This window comes from Vicugna pacos, chromosome 13 (assembly GCF_048564905.1).
Source record: "Vicugna pacos chromosome 13, VicPac4, whole genome shotgun sequence".
NCBI classification, from domain to species: domain Eukaryota; kingdom Metazoa; phylum Chordata; class Mammalia; order Artiodactyla; family Camelidae; genus Vicugna; species Vicugna pacos.
This window is the reverse complement of record NC_132999.1, coordinates 52,905,428-52,920,247: the sequence shown is the minus strand read 5'-3', so window position 1 is coordinate 52,920,247 and position 14,820 is coordinate 52,905,428. Positions and strand designations below refer to the sequence as shown.

Sequence of the window (14,820 nt, the reverse complement as noted above, 5' to 3'; positions counted from 1 at the left end):
AGGTGGCTGATGAGGGGAAAAAGCACTGGACTTGGAGTCAGGTGGATGGACCCACATCCCAGCCCAGCCACATGGCCTCAGTCAAGTCACATCACCTCTCTGGGCCTTACTGTCCTCAACTGTAAGATGGGTGTGATAACACCACTCTCATCCAGTGACGTCAGGATCAAACTGAATCACATGCACGTAAAATCTTCTCAATTGTGAACAGCTGCCCCAAATTAACATTTTCACTTATTTCTAGTAGATTATTTTCCCTTCCTAAGAGCACAGAGCCTGAAACCAGACTGTGTAGGTTCAAATCTCGATGCCACCATGTATTGGCCGAGGGCCCAGGGTCCAGTTACTGAGCCTGTTTCCTCCTGTGTAAATGATGTAGCAGAAGGGCTTGGCATAGCAAGTGGCACACAGTAAGTGCTCAGTAAGTGCTTGTTGCTCTTGGGTGTGGGGGGAAAATAACTAATGGCAAATTGGCTCCCTAGAACTCTCGTGCAATGTAGACATAGCTGAAGAAGGGTGAGCGGCTCCTCCCGACCCTCTAAAGCATGCAAGTTAAAAAGCTGTCATTGGGATTTTTTAGTTCTGTGTGAAACTGTGGATCAAGCTTTCCTGGGTTACACTGGGGACATGTCCAGTCCTTAAAAGTCCAATTCAATTCAATAGCTATTTCCAAGGGGTTCTGTGATGCTTGTTTACTGAGTACCTCTCATATGCCAGGTCCTCGCCACAATCCTGCACGGCAGGTAGCACTGTACCCATTTGATAGATGAGGAAACTGAGGCTTAAGAGGTGACGTGACCTCAAGGCCAGGCTGCCCCTTCATAATACACAGGATCTGGAGCCAGGCCTGGAGGGCTCCCCTGGTGTGGAGGTGGCTGGAAGGCTTGTGAGGGACCTGGGATACCAGCCCAGGTCACTTGGTCTTCTGGCAGGTAGTGGTGCCCTCATTCAGTCTCACTCAGGAAACAACCCTCAGGGGGACCAGCAGCCTGAGAGGCTGAGCCCCACCCCAAAGCCCAGCCCCGTGTTACCTCATACAAGAGGTCCTCCTTGACCAGTCCAGCCACCTCATCTCTCCTCTGGCCCACAGCCCAGGGTCCTTTGCTGTGCACCAGAATGGTGGTAAGTGGTCTACGTACATCTCTCAATCCTGCCAATGACTTTCTGGCAGTGATCTTCCCCTCTCTGAGCCTCGGCTTTCTCACTGGTGATGGTAAGAGTACATCTCTCAAAAGTTGGTATGGAGATCAAATTGGGAGAAGAAAAAAAAGGCAAACATTTATTTAGCGCTTCTTTACAGCAAGCCCTGGCTCAGTGACACAGATAAGGGCCAGAGGGGAAGGTCTGGCCTCCCTTTGTCATGTTCCTCAGGCTTCTGGAATACTTCCCTGCTGGTGACCACAGACCCTCTTTCTCCACAACTCCAGGTCCTGAGGAATGTGGCAAATGGAGCAGAAAGAGCATTGGAGTGGGAGCCAGAAGGCAAGTCTGGGTCCCAGCTGTACCCTCTCTGGGCCTCAGTTTCCTCTACCGCAGAGGTACTGGAAGATAATGGAAATGCAGCATTGTTTCTCCTGGTGATCCTCATCTTCCCTTTCCCAACCTTCCCCTGGTGACAGGCTTGTCTGAACGAAGCACCAGAGGGTGGGGATGGCCCAACCATCAGCTCCCCACAGTGGCAGCCCGGCCTGGCCCTGGGCCGGCTGGCTGACTTCTCTGTCGTCACCTCCACCTCTTTCCTGCCACCCTCCGGGCCTGAGCTCTCCCTCTCCCTGCCAGGTTCCTGCTGCTTCTGTCCCCACTTGCCCAGCACTCCCTGACATCCTCATCAAGCATCAGCCAGGCTTCCATCCTCCCAACCCCACTCCTGGCTGCTTTCCCAGCACTTCCTAAAATCGGGGCTCCATTAACTGACAGCCAAAGTGCCTGGACATGAAAACTACCCATGCCAGGGCAGTCCCAGTGGGTGGGGCTGAGCCTCTCTCATCACTCACTCAGGATGGGAGCACCATTGGCTGGCAAATCTGCACCCCAAATGGCATAACTGTCCCCGGCAGCTGCACCCCCCATCCTGCCCTTCAAGGGGAGGAGGGGTAGTGGCTGGAGCATGGACTCGGGAAGCAGACAGTCGGGGTTCACATGCCAGCCAAGTTCTCACTCTGTAACGTTGGGCAAGCCACTTAATCCCTCTATACGGCTCAGTTTACTCATCTGTAAAATGGATGTATCAATAAATTGTTAGGAGGATTAGACAGATGACTTATAACACCGAGTGCTTAGAACGGGACCTAAAGCAAAGGAACCACTCCACAAATATTATTGTTACTAACGTCCTGCTTATCTCAAGGCAGAACTCACTGGCAGTCCTCTGGTCAAGTCTGGCCCACAGATGTGAATTATTTGGCCTGCGGTGCTTTGTAAAAGGCTTTGAAATGCCAACATTAAGGAGATTTTACATGAAAATCAGTATTTTTCAGCCTTCCTTTAAAAAAAGACTTGGCAATGCCAGGGCCACATTCTCAAGTGGCAATAGCCAGCTGGAGTTGAGGAACGGCTGCCCCCTTTGGACCGGCCAAGTCCCCGGAGCACTACACATGCCCCCCCACTCCACCCCATCTCCTCCTCACTGTGGCCCAGGTTTGGCTGTCACTCTTTATCCTGCTGGGGCTCTGTTTCTTTACAAAGAGAAAAGAGAAATATTTCTTACACCCTTGCCTCTGTCAAAACTGGGAAAATGATTTCTGGCAGGCTTAAAGACAGGCAATACTAATCCACGGTGACAGACATTAGAACAGCAGTTGCCTCTTAGGACAGGACGTACTGGAAAGGGGCATGAGCGACCTTTCTGGGGAAATGGGAATGTTCTGGGAATGTCCTATATCTTGGTTCCACTGTGGTTCCATGGGTGTCTACATCTGTCAAAACTCATGCAACCGTTTGCTTCTGGCCTGTGCATTTGACTCTGTATTAAAGTTACACCTCAATAAGAAAAAAAAGTGGAAAACTGAAAGATGGGTCAGAAGGGTCTCATGTTTCAAAGAAAATAGTGACTGACTCTTTTGTGGGTGTGAAACAAACAACTGTGAGTTTAATATACTGACAACTGGGAAAGAAGGCAGAACTTAGGGTGCCCCCTGGGAAATCAACCCCATCCCCTTGCTCACATTTGAGTTTGAGACCCACAGTCCAAGGCCATTAACGACTGCTCAGATCCATAATGTCCTACCCAGTAGCCATGAGCTACATGTGGCTATTGAAATTAAAATAAAGTTAAAATTAAGAATTCAATTCCACATTTGCCCTAGCCACATTTCAAGGGTTCAACCACCAGACACAGTTAATAGCACAGATACAGAACATCTCCCTTATCAGAGAAAGTTCTCTTGGACGGCACTGGTGTTCACGCTGGCTACATGGCTGTGATCACTGCCACACGGTGCCTGACACTGACTGAGCTGAATGAATGAATGAAAACAGAAGAAGCAAATGGTGAGACCTGGGTTTGAATCCTGACACTGGCCCTCGCCAACTGTGGGGCCTCCGGCGAACCTCGCCTGTGAGCCTCCGTGTCGTCTGTAAAGATGATGGCATAGCAATCTCCCCCTCCCTCTTAGGATCGGGCACTGATGTTCTTGGGGTGCTCAGACCACCAGGAACCAAGAAAAACCCTGCAGTGGCAGTGACATGCCAGCAGTCCCACAATGAATCCTAGAACAGGAGGGAGGCATGGGAGTGGTGGGCATTTCTGGTTTTAAGAGAAGTTCTGGAAAACTGCAGGGTGAGGGCGGGGGCATGGGCAGTGGGAAAGAGAAGGCAGGCCGGGCCCAGCTCTGTGGGTCCGAGAGGGCGGGCTGCTGAGCACAGGGGAAAATCTATGTTAGCCCTCATGCCTGCCCGCTGGAATCTGAGCTGGGAAACTGTGTAGGATCCTACGACACTGCAGTGGTCAGGGTGGCTGGGAAGGGGAGCTCCTTCCTCCCCAGAGAGCCCCCTCTGCCCTGCAGGGGGTGGACTCCCTTTGGCGCAGGCCAGGACGGGGCCCACCATGGGGGCTGCTGGGAGCCGAGAGCGCTGGCCAGGTCCTGAGGAGGGGCGGGTGGGGGCTGGCCCAGGGGGGTCTTCCCCACATCCATCCTTCTCTATATCCAGCCAGCCAGAGCCTCCTAAAAGCTGGGAAGGTCAGCGCTCATCTATCCATCACTCATTCAACAAATATTTATTAGGCACCTACTGTGTCCCAGGAAATGGCTCCATGGTATACTTGATATCTTGACATATATCACTGAACAAGACGAAGTCCTGGCTCTCAGGAGCTTGAATATTAATATGGGAGATACTAAACAATGTTGCTAAGAGTTATAATAATAGCATCTAACATGTATTGAGTGCTTACTGTATGTCAAATACTATAAATGCTTTTTAATTCATTTCTCTTTTAATCCTTACAAAAATAATAAGATGTGTTACTACTGACCCTGTTTTACAGGTGAGGAAATTGAGGTACAGAGAGGTATGGCCAAGATCATCTAGCTCTAAGGGGTGGACTTTGGGATTTGAACCCAAGCAATTTGACTCTGGAGTCCCTAAATCCAACCAGTACCCCAACTGCCTCACTGCAGAGAGTGATTTGTGTCACAAGAAAGCACAGCAGGGCAGTGTGGCAGGGGACGCTGGGGAGGAGTGGAGGAGTTTTCTGTGAGAGGTGATGTGTCAAGGGAAACAAGACCAATGGGGTGTCAGGCAGAAACAGCCAAGGCAAAGCCCCATAGGTAGGACCAAGGGCAGAATTCAAGGAGCAGGAAGAAGGGCAGTGTGGCTGGAGGGGTGAGACTTGTCTGACTCCCATCCCAACCCATTCTACAGATGAATAAACTGAGGCCCAGAAGGAGGAAGCTCCCTGAGTAAGCTGCACCAGGGACACAGGACCAGAAGCCAGGCTGCTAGACTCTCCTTCCAAAGCCTCACATGCCTGCACCTCGGATGCTAAGGGCTCAGTGGTGGCGAAGGAGTCACCTCAGGCTTAGGATGACTGAGGGCCACTGATGGGCCCTTGTCTCCCTGCACCCAGATCCTCGCCTTCCTTCCAGGTCCAGTGTGTCAGCTCCTGGACTCAGGACTCCTGTCCTTGTTGACATAGAACACTGGGTGTCCTGCTTAATCACTCCCCTTAATTCGTTTTTGCTCCACACAGCAGCTCTGAGGGCTCAGAGTCAGAATCACTATGTCACGGATGGGAACATAGACTTTGAAGTCAAATACGCTCAGCTTAGTTGTTTAGTAATGGTAACGGTGAGCGAGTCATGTCACCTCTCGGAGCCGCGGTTCTCCCTTACACAGAGAGGAGAGCAGTAGCTTCCTGCAGGGTTGTCATGAGTGTTAAATGAGACCCTGGCTGGAAGGTGCCAAGCGCAGTGGCTGGCGTAGAGCTTTTCCCAAAGGGAAGCTCTCAGATGTCAGCGTTACCATCACTGATGGGAGGAGGTCAGGGGCATGGGGGCACCCAGGAGACCTTTCTTTGTACCCTAGGGGCCATTCTGGTTGTGTGTCCCTGCCAGGTCTGGGGCTCTGGTTCTAGAACTGAGTTTGGGGTTCTTTGTACCACTGATGAAAACAAGTGAGGGCTGGAGGTGGAAGCTCTACCCTAAGACCCGAGAGACCAGACCTGCTGCGATGGCCAGGCTGTGCCCACTTGGGGGCTGCTGCTCCAGGGTGTCAGTCTCGACAGGACATGGGAAGGGATAGAGAAGCCTTGGTGGCAGCCAGGCCCAGGGAAGAGGCCCCTGCCCACCTGGGGACCTGAACCCACCTTGAGCATCCTTGTGGGGCCGAGATCAGGGCCAGGACAGAAGAGAAGAGCCTGTTTTCCTAGGACCCCAATGGGTCACATACCTTCTGGATCCCCCAGAAGGTCTGAACAGGTGACCTCTAGAAACTTGCCCCGCTTGTACACAGCGCTGTAATCCAGCCCCTCCACCCACGTGGGAACCGCAGTCCTTCCCCTAGAGCACGCCTACTGCTTCACCTCCCACCTCCGCTTACGCTGTTTCCTCCACCTGGAGAGCCCTGCTCCCTGCTCTGCTCCGAAAGGGCTAACCTTCTGAAGCTCAGCCTAAATGGCCTTTCCTTTGTCGCCAACTGAAGCGACTCCTACCTCAGAGCTGTAGTCTAACGAGCAAGACCAGCTGCCCCTTACATATCCTGCCAGGGCCCTGACTCGGGGACACAGTTGGAAGCCTTCATCCTCAGCCCCTGCCCCAGAGGCCACCTGGGTAGGGCTCTCAGGGGTGCTGGGACCCTCCCTTGGAGTAATGGAAATGTACACTCTCACTGAGGAAAAATCTCTGCTGTGGAATTGGGGATAAGAAGAGGAAAGATGTCTTGTGAGAAGGGCCAGGAGACCTGAGGGAGCTCTGGCCTGTGTTCCAGAAATCATTCCGATCAGGGATGAGGATGAAGATGCAGGAGTGAATCTGTCCAGAGTCCTGGATGTAGACTTAGGAAATCTGTCTGTGTGACGCTGGGCACACCACTTAGCCTGGCTGAGCCTCAACCTCTTCAATTGTAAAGTGGGGCTGACGCTCCCTAACTCTGTATAGGGAAGGTAAAAGCTGTTGACACCTGGGAGGTACCTGGGCCTGGGGCAGGCTGGAGCTGCAGACTGATGCTGATGGTCCTCAGGACTCCTTTCTCAAAGGCCGCAGCTCAGAGAACCTCTCCCTTTCCTGCCCGCCCAGGGCCTCCCCTGCTGGGAGTGCTTTTAAAACTCTCCAGTACCTCGGCGAGAAGCCAGAGCTTCTTAGAGTTACTGACCTCCTGCCGAGGGCTTAGCCGGACACAGCCAGAGCCCCATCACTGACTGCTTCTGAAGATTATCACCGCTCGCAGAAACGGCAGGGCGCCTGGCAGGAACCTGGCCCCAGCGCCTCGCCTGGGCTGGAACTGGGCCGGGGGAGCACCCCATTTGCTCTGAAAGAACCCACAGGGCCCTCCCGCCCTCCCTTCACCATCGCCCAGGCCACACTGGGGCTCCGGGGTTCTGGGTCATGTACCATCCATGGGCACTGCAGTTTCGTCCCCACTGGGCCATGAGATGCGGAGTTCCACAGAAAGAACCAGTCAGGGGCTGGTTACTCCCACTCTGTGGTTCAGAAAATAAACTCTGGAGCCAGACTGCTTGGGTTCAAATCCTAGCTCTGTCATTTACCAGCTATGTGACCATAAGTAAGTTACTTAACCTCTCTGTGCCTTCATTTTCTCACCTGTAAAGTGGTAAAACCATAGTACCTACCTAATTGGGTTGTTAGAAGGGTGTGATGAGGCACTGCCCAGACATCACCCTCTGCCCTGCCCCCAGGGGGGTCATGATCAGGTCTTTCCCACCAGCTTCCACTGTCTGGCACAACCTCCCCACTGTTCTGTATCCTAAGGACTCCTTCAACTCGTAGTTCAAATGCCACCTCCTGGGTGAAACCTCCTCAGTCAGGACCCTCAGGCTTGTAAGTGACAGAAACCCAACTTGAACTGAGTTTTTAACAAAGCAGACGCCTGAACTTGCATTGCCGGAGAGGGAGGGAGGATCAGGCACAGGCAGGAGGAGACCCAGGAGTTGAGATGCTGCTGCTGGGGTCTGTCCCTCCCTCTGATCCTGTCCCTCACCTTCCCTCTGTGTGTTACCCTTACTCTTATCTCCTGAATTTAAACATCCTTCAGGCCCAGAGAAGGGGGCCAGGCTCCCTGGCAGCTGCGAGCCCTAGAGAAAAAGACCCTTCTTTCTCCCTGTGATCAATTACAATCTCAGGGAAGAACTCTGATTGGCCAGGCCTGCTTCACATGCCCTCCCTGTAAAGGGGTGGGGCCAGATCCTGTGATTGGCACCCAACTGATACCATGAGGTATTGGGGAAGGGCAGTTTCCCAAGGAAGGGGTCACTGTGAGGAGGAGGTGGAGGGGCAGCTGGCAGATAGAAGTCACGGTGTGTCCATGCCGTCGCCCCTGACACCCCAGCCCCACAAGTTTTCCTTGGCCTTCTGCCTCCACCACGCTACCAGATCCCACCATGCTACGCTACCTACCTCAGGAAAATGTATGTGGCTGTCCCACCCACTGAGCTGCGAAATCTTAAAGGGCCAAGGCTCAGTCATCTGGGCCCTCTAGCCCTGAGCTCTGCTCCCTAATTGTAAACCACTTTCAACAAATGAGAGAAGTGAGGCTCAAAAAGTAGAAGAGGTCACCAGAGGGGCCAACCAGGATAAGAATCTTGGTCTGGGCTCTTCTGACACCACCCTGCAGCCTCCTCCCTCTACCACGATCATCAAAAGTCATCTTAAAAGAAGACTCTCTGACAAAGAGACTGTGATCCATCCCTCAGGAAGCAGGAGATGGCCCCAAACCGGTGCCCTGTAGGGAAAGAGCTCTGGCTTTGCAGTTGGACCTACATTCCAAACCAGTTTCTTCCAAAGACACACATTATGATCTTGGGCAAGACTGCAGACAAAGAGAATGTGGACAAAGTGTGTGGCACACAGCAAGGACCTGAGGAGTGGGGACTGTTGTTATCAGAGTTGGGGGGTGTCTGGCTGGCTGCCCAGACCGTAAGGCCTGGAGGGTCACAACCGTGGCACCTCCTCTCTCCCAACGTGCAGGAATGTTCCCAATGCCCATCGACTCCTCTGTTCACCCACTTATAAGCTCAGCAGACCTCCCCCACAGGCTACCCAAGGCACAGGCTTCTAGGGGAGCAGGAAAAAGAGCATGTGGCATTGCCAGCCCACACAGTCCTTCGCTCTTATGTCATCACACACTTCACCGAGAGGAGAGGCAGGATCACGGGGCAGTAGGAGGGCGGTGGACCTCGGACCCAAGCAGCCTGGGTTCAGAAATCATCTCTGCCTCCTACAATCTGCCTGCCTTGGGCAAGGGATGTGACCCCCTGTGCCTCAGTTTATCAGTAAAACAGAGATCATTATGGCACCATTCTCATGGGTGCCTAGGAGAATGGACTAAATAAAATACGTAAAGCACTTTGAGCCTGGCATTGCTATTTACTCGATTCTCTCATGCATCTGTAGGGTAAGCGCTATCATTGTCTCCCACTTTGCAGATGATAAAACTGCTGCCAGGAGAGGGGCAGTGACTTGCTTGGGTTACAGTGATAGAAAGTGACAGAGCCAGGACTGGATGCCAGGTCTGGCTCTGAACACCCTGTTGTTTCCACTCTGCCCACTGCCCCCATTATTCCCTCCTGAATTCTGAAATCCTGTCTCAGCAAGAAGTGCTTGTCCCCACCTGCCACAACACCAAGGCCTCCTGGGAAGGCAGCACCCCAAGTCTAGCCCCAGCCAATCGGGGTGGACCCTCGGCCAGACCAGATGCTCCTAAGCTGGCGTTGCCTCAGTGACCAGGAATGTCCGCCTAACAAAGCCCACCCCAGGCTCAGCCTCCCATCTGGTCCCCATTACCCCCCTCACCACACATGTGTCACGCTTCCCAGGGAGCCCGGGAGGAAATGCCTAGGGGAAGAAGGGACGCGATTCCTGCTGACAGTGGGGGAGCAATGGCTGTATTGGCTCAAGGGGACATGAGCTGCCCCATCTGCAGTCTTGGCCCACAGTGGTCCCCAGGTGCCACGCAGAGCTGAGGGGGTGGACAACCAGGGACAGGGGGACATGACAAAAAAGGGAGCGGAGGGTGACTAAAGGGAGAGAGAGTGCCAGGCTCAGAGTCCATAGAAACAAGCGGCTCCCCCAATCCTGGAGCGGGAAGAGCAAAAGTTTTGGAGCAGAGAGAGCGGGACTTGGATCCCTGTAATTTACTGCTGTGTGATATAGGGCAAGGCAGCTCACCTCTCTGAGCACGTTTTCTCATCTATAAAATGGGGACACGAGAACCTCCTTTCACAGGGTGAGAATTAAGGAGACAATCCATGAAAAGGCACGCAGGAATTTAAGTTCCACCCCCTCCTAAGAGGGGCACTGTCAAGGGGACAGGCTATGATGGACGCTGGATGCTAACATGATGGCACCGGAATGTCCTGCCTCACGGAGAGATGGCAGGGGCAGCTGGGATGACCCTGAGGTTCAACCTGAGCAATAGCGTGGCCTGCGTCATGGAGGCAGTGATGGCAAGTAGTGGCCACAATGCTGCTGCTGCTGTTGCTGTTAAGTAACAACCACCACAACAGCAACAGCAACAAAAACCATCTCGAGCAGTGACTTCATCCAGGTCCTGTGCTAAGCACGTCACCTGTGTTTTCTGGTTTACCATCACAGCAAGCCCACGTGAGAGATCTGGACATACAGGCACAGAGAGGTTAAGTAACCAGTCCAAAGTCACACAGCTGGTGAGTGGACATAATTCAAACCCAGGTCACCCAACTCTAAGGCACTGCAGTATGCTGCCGAATGGAGTGGGAGCTCTGGGCAGGGAGGCCTGACGAGGCCAGGCAGCATCTCTACCTGGGACACTCACACGCGGCATTCCCAAAACCCCTCCTGGGCTCCTGAATTCCTGGCTCTGTAGCCGTGCAGCCTGGGCCCTTCCTCCCTCCTCTGGGGTTGGCTTTTGCTCAGCCCAGCTCAGCAGCCAATTTGCAATTGCACAATTAACAATTAGGAACAACTTTTCTTCTCTTCCAAAGGAGAAAACAGCACAAGTCTTGGTGACACAGACAGCAGAGCTTCTGCCAGAAACTGTGAGATCTGTCCCTAGCCCCATGCCAGGCTGGGGAGGCCTCTTTCCTGACCCAGCCCAACCAGGAAACCAAGAATCAGGCAGCCCCTCTCCCTGTTGTCTTCCTTTCTCATTCACCACCCATCCCCAAGACTTCCTGACTGCCCTGGCCCAGTTTTCCCATGTTCCGCGGATCCCAATACCGCTGATTCTTGACTCTTTGTCTATGTAGTCAGCACGTGGTCTGTACCACTTCACAGGCTCATGTATTTTGATCAAATTGTAAGTAATTCACATTTGCTTTTTTTTTTTGTTTTTGCAAGCAACATGATGATGTTCCTTTCAACAGCTAGTCAGGACACAGAAATTACTTGACCCATAGTCTACCCTTGGCTTGGAGAACTCCTATTCACCCTTCAGAACCCAGATCAAATGTCTTCTCCCCCATGAAGTCTTCCTCTGTGTCCTAAGCTGCCCCATCAGTGTATGCCTGTAGGATTTGTATGTATCACTAACAGGATATCCTGGCCCCCTCACTCTTAATTAATATCTACTATCCAGGTACTGTGCCAAGATAATTACACTCAATTCTAAATCTATCAATAACTCTGTAAGAGAAAGTCAATATCCCCATTCAACAGATGGAGCTAATAAGACTTCGGAAACTTACCTAAGGTCATACAGCTAGTAAGTGGCAGGCCTGGGGTTTGAATGCAGGTCTGCTCATGCCCCACACAAATGATTCTTCCATTGGGTCAGGCTGCCTCCCCTGTGATGGGTCCTTCCCACTGACTGCATCTGAATCCTGAGCCTAGCATGGTCCCAACCTCTGTAGTTCCCCCATGGGTCAACCCCAGAGGTAAGCTGTCACTCACTTCCAACCCTGTGGTGACATTGCAGGCCAAAGGGGATCAACCAACTGGCCCCACCTCACTCTACCAGCTCTGGACCACCTTGAAAGCCCTCAGCACTTGTATCCAGGCAACTAGGCATCAGAAGCAGCTCCCAGCCTCTGTGATCCACTCTGACTACACAGGCAATTTGGGGGGATGCCTGGGCTTGGGAAATGGCTCAGGCTCTGGAGCTGACGGACGCGGTGACTGGCTATGGGACTTCGGGAACACGACTTAACCCCTCCAAACCCTTAGTTAGCTCATCTGTGAAGGGGAAGGAACCCTTCCTCCCAGCAGACTGACTAAGATGGCAAATGGGCCCGGCACTTAGTCAACGGATATTTACGGTGCACCTACTCTGTGCCGGACACTGTAGCAAACAAAACACTAACACTCCTGTCATTAAAGAGCTTTTAACTCTTAGAACAAGAAGCCCCCAGTTGTTGGTCAGTTCTTTCAGCAAAGAGTCCTGTGATACAGTGGGCTTATCTGATGGCCCTCCTTAACATAAATAGCATACATACACCTGGAAACTCTCCCATGGTCACAGGAGACAGGGACAAGGAAGCCCCACAGCATCATCCGATGAGTGAATGACAAACAACCTAAAGGGCCGACTCTCGCAGCTGCACAAACAACACAGCACCACAGATAAACTGGACACAAACACGATGCAAAGAGAGAAGAGCTGCAGGAGTAAATATATAGCCTTGTACCGATTATTTACGCTTCAAAACACATGAGCAACGCTGTGTATCATTTGGGGAGGCAAAAACATCTAGTAAAAGAATCGAGGTAGTCATTTAAGAGAGTAGTTTCTTCTGGAAGAGGGACTGGTAAGGAATGAGATCAGGGAGGGACCTGTGTGGGCCATTCAACTGCATTTGGAATGTTCTAGTTCTTAAGATGGATCACTGGTTCACCAGTGTTTGTTTTTGCTGATGCTTTTTATATGTCTGAAATATTTTGCCCCACACCAAAAAAGGCATGGGTTTTGGAGACAGACTGGCCTGGACTGAAAGCCAAAACTATGTTTTGCTGCTGCGGGGCTCAGTTTTCTCCTCTGTGAAGTGGGGATCCTAACTAAGACCCTCTGCTCGCTCCCACGACTCTTCTGGGAACCAAACAAGGCTGTGTTTGTAAAGGGCCTGGTGCCCAGTGGGGCCGGGCACACAGTAGGGCTTGGTGCATAGGAGGAGGCCGCGCACAGCAGCCGCTACTGTTCTTGCTGCTGTCAGGGCCGGTGGGGGGGGGGGTACCCTCCCAAAGTGAGCGGCTGGAGGAGAAGGGCCAGTCCACAGGTCTCAGATTAAGGCGAGAAAAGGGTTTACTTGTCCCAAGGCCAGTGATTCTTAACTGGTGACGCATATGGGGCTCCGGAGGTTGGGCAATCTTGGTCCCTTGACCAAGATACATAAAGGAAGCCCTGGGCCTGGGCTGGCTAGACTCCCTCCCCTGCCCCCACCCCCCCTCAGCCTCTGTCCCTGGCCTTCTCAGCACCCCTCCCCACTGTGAGCTGGGCAGGAAAGCTGGGCTCTCTCCCTGCCCAGTTCTCGCCGGCCTCTCCTGAGACCCTGCTCCTCAGTCTCAAAGTGGAGTCTTCACTACCTTGTACCCAAACAAATCCTCTGGAGCAACTTTCGGCAGCGGCCAGGCTCTAACAGGTGTAACCGAAGAGTGTGGACCTGGCCGTCTGTCTCCTGGTTCAAATCCAGGCTTGGGGTGTGACCTCAATGTTCTTAACCTTTGATTGGGCCACTGCCACCTCCCTCTCAGAGTGGGGGTGGAGGACACATGCAGACAGGGTTTGCGCCTCACAGGCGCACCCCACAGCCATCAGCCGGCTCACTCCGGTGCCCGGGCACTGCCTACTGTGATATTTAAACGATTCCTCCCAGTTTTGACACAACCCAAGTGGCAGTTCTGCTGGACTTCAAGATGAATCTGGGTGGGGGAAATGTGGGAAGGGGGAGCAGGATAAGACCTGGGACAGAAAGTGCAGGAGGTGGGAGCAGGGGACACTGCATGGGCTCTCAGCCACACCAACCAAGTGAAACTACCCTGCTGGCAGAAGCACAGAAATTTATCAGCGTTTCTGAGAGCCCAAGGGCATTTCTGGGGCACAGCTCGGAGAGCGCAGAAGGGAGTGGGGGAGGCTGTGAACTCCAATTTCAGATCATGACGCATCTGGGGAACATATTTACCTCATCCCTGCTTTCCTAACGCTGTCCCACGCCCGTGAGTGAAGGCCGGCCGGGACTAGGGGGGTTCTCCCTGGAGACCTAGGCACCAGCTCTGCCTCGGCCACTCACTGTGAGTCTTTGGGGCAGACATTTCTCTTCTCTGGGTTTCTGTTTCTCCATCTGTAAAATGGGTGAGATGATACCAAAGGTCTTATCAATCTACCAGATCCACTCCACTAGCCTGCATAATCGAAACAGCAAAATCTCCTTTCCTGGGTGAGAAAGGGGAACACCCCTGAGCTGGGTCACACTGGCCTTCCTCGGCCTGGTCAGTCCCACACTCCAGGATGTGCTAAGTAGTCCTGAACCAGAGGAGGTAATTACAGCAAGAACTACAGCTGCCAGGTGGGCACACCTCAAACGGGAAAGAAAGCGAATTAGGGTCCCAACAGAGTTTGCACGGGACGTTTGGCATCAGGGAGGTCAACGCAAAGGACTATCATCCCAGTTACGTTTTCACAAACTCACCTTCTCAGCAAGCCAGACTTCGTGGGGCTCCAAAGGAGCTGGGGCTGTACCGTTCCCAGGGCTCCATTTCCTCGTCGGCGAGGTGAGAACAATAAAAGAGGCCCCAAAGGGCTGCTGTAAAGCTGGGATTAAGATGTGTGTAAATGACCTGGCGTACACTAGGTGCTCAGTAAATGCTGTCTACAGGGCACCCCAGCATCAAGCTGGCACGAAGAGGCCCTGATTGCTGGTTCCCCAGCTGCCCAACTCCCTACCAGGCCGACAAGCAGTCCGGAAGTTTACACTGGCCAGCCAGGGCCCCCTGCCTGCCTGGAACAGGCTGAATAAACACACACGGTCACACGGCTCCTGCCTCCAGCTTCCCGAAGATCACTCGCCTCCCAGGCTGGTCTTCACTCCACAGGCGCCTCCACCCCACTCCGGATCCTGTGTTTACAGATTCTCCCCATGTACCGTGTTTGGGGTTTGCTGCAGCTAGCTCACACCTGACAAGACACCCTAATCTAGTCCATGACTTTCCAGAAAAGGACAACGTGAGAGAGAGAAGG

At 52.9% G+C, this 14,820-nt stretch overlaps 1 protein-coding gene across 2 annotated transcripts in view; it reads right to left on the bottom strand.

The window, feature by feature from the left end:
• Positions 1-14,820, bottom strand: part of ECE1 (endothelin converting enzyme 1) — a 105,538-nt gene that overhangs the window by 66,386 nt on the left and 24,332 nt on the right. Inside the window, exon 2 of one of the 2 annotated variants that reach the window (XM_072975189.1) lies at positions 13,766-13,924. The exons of the other annotated variant lie outside the window; for it this stretch is intronic. The gene's annotated coding sequence lies outside the window, so the exon portion shown is untranslated. The remainder of the gene's footprint in view (positions 1-13,765; positions 13,925-14,820) is intronic. 2 annotated transcript variants of the gene reach the window in all.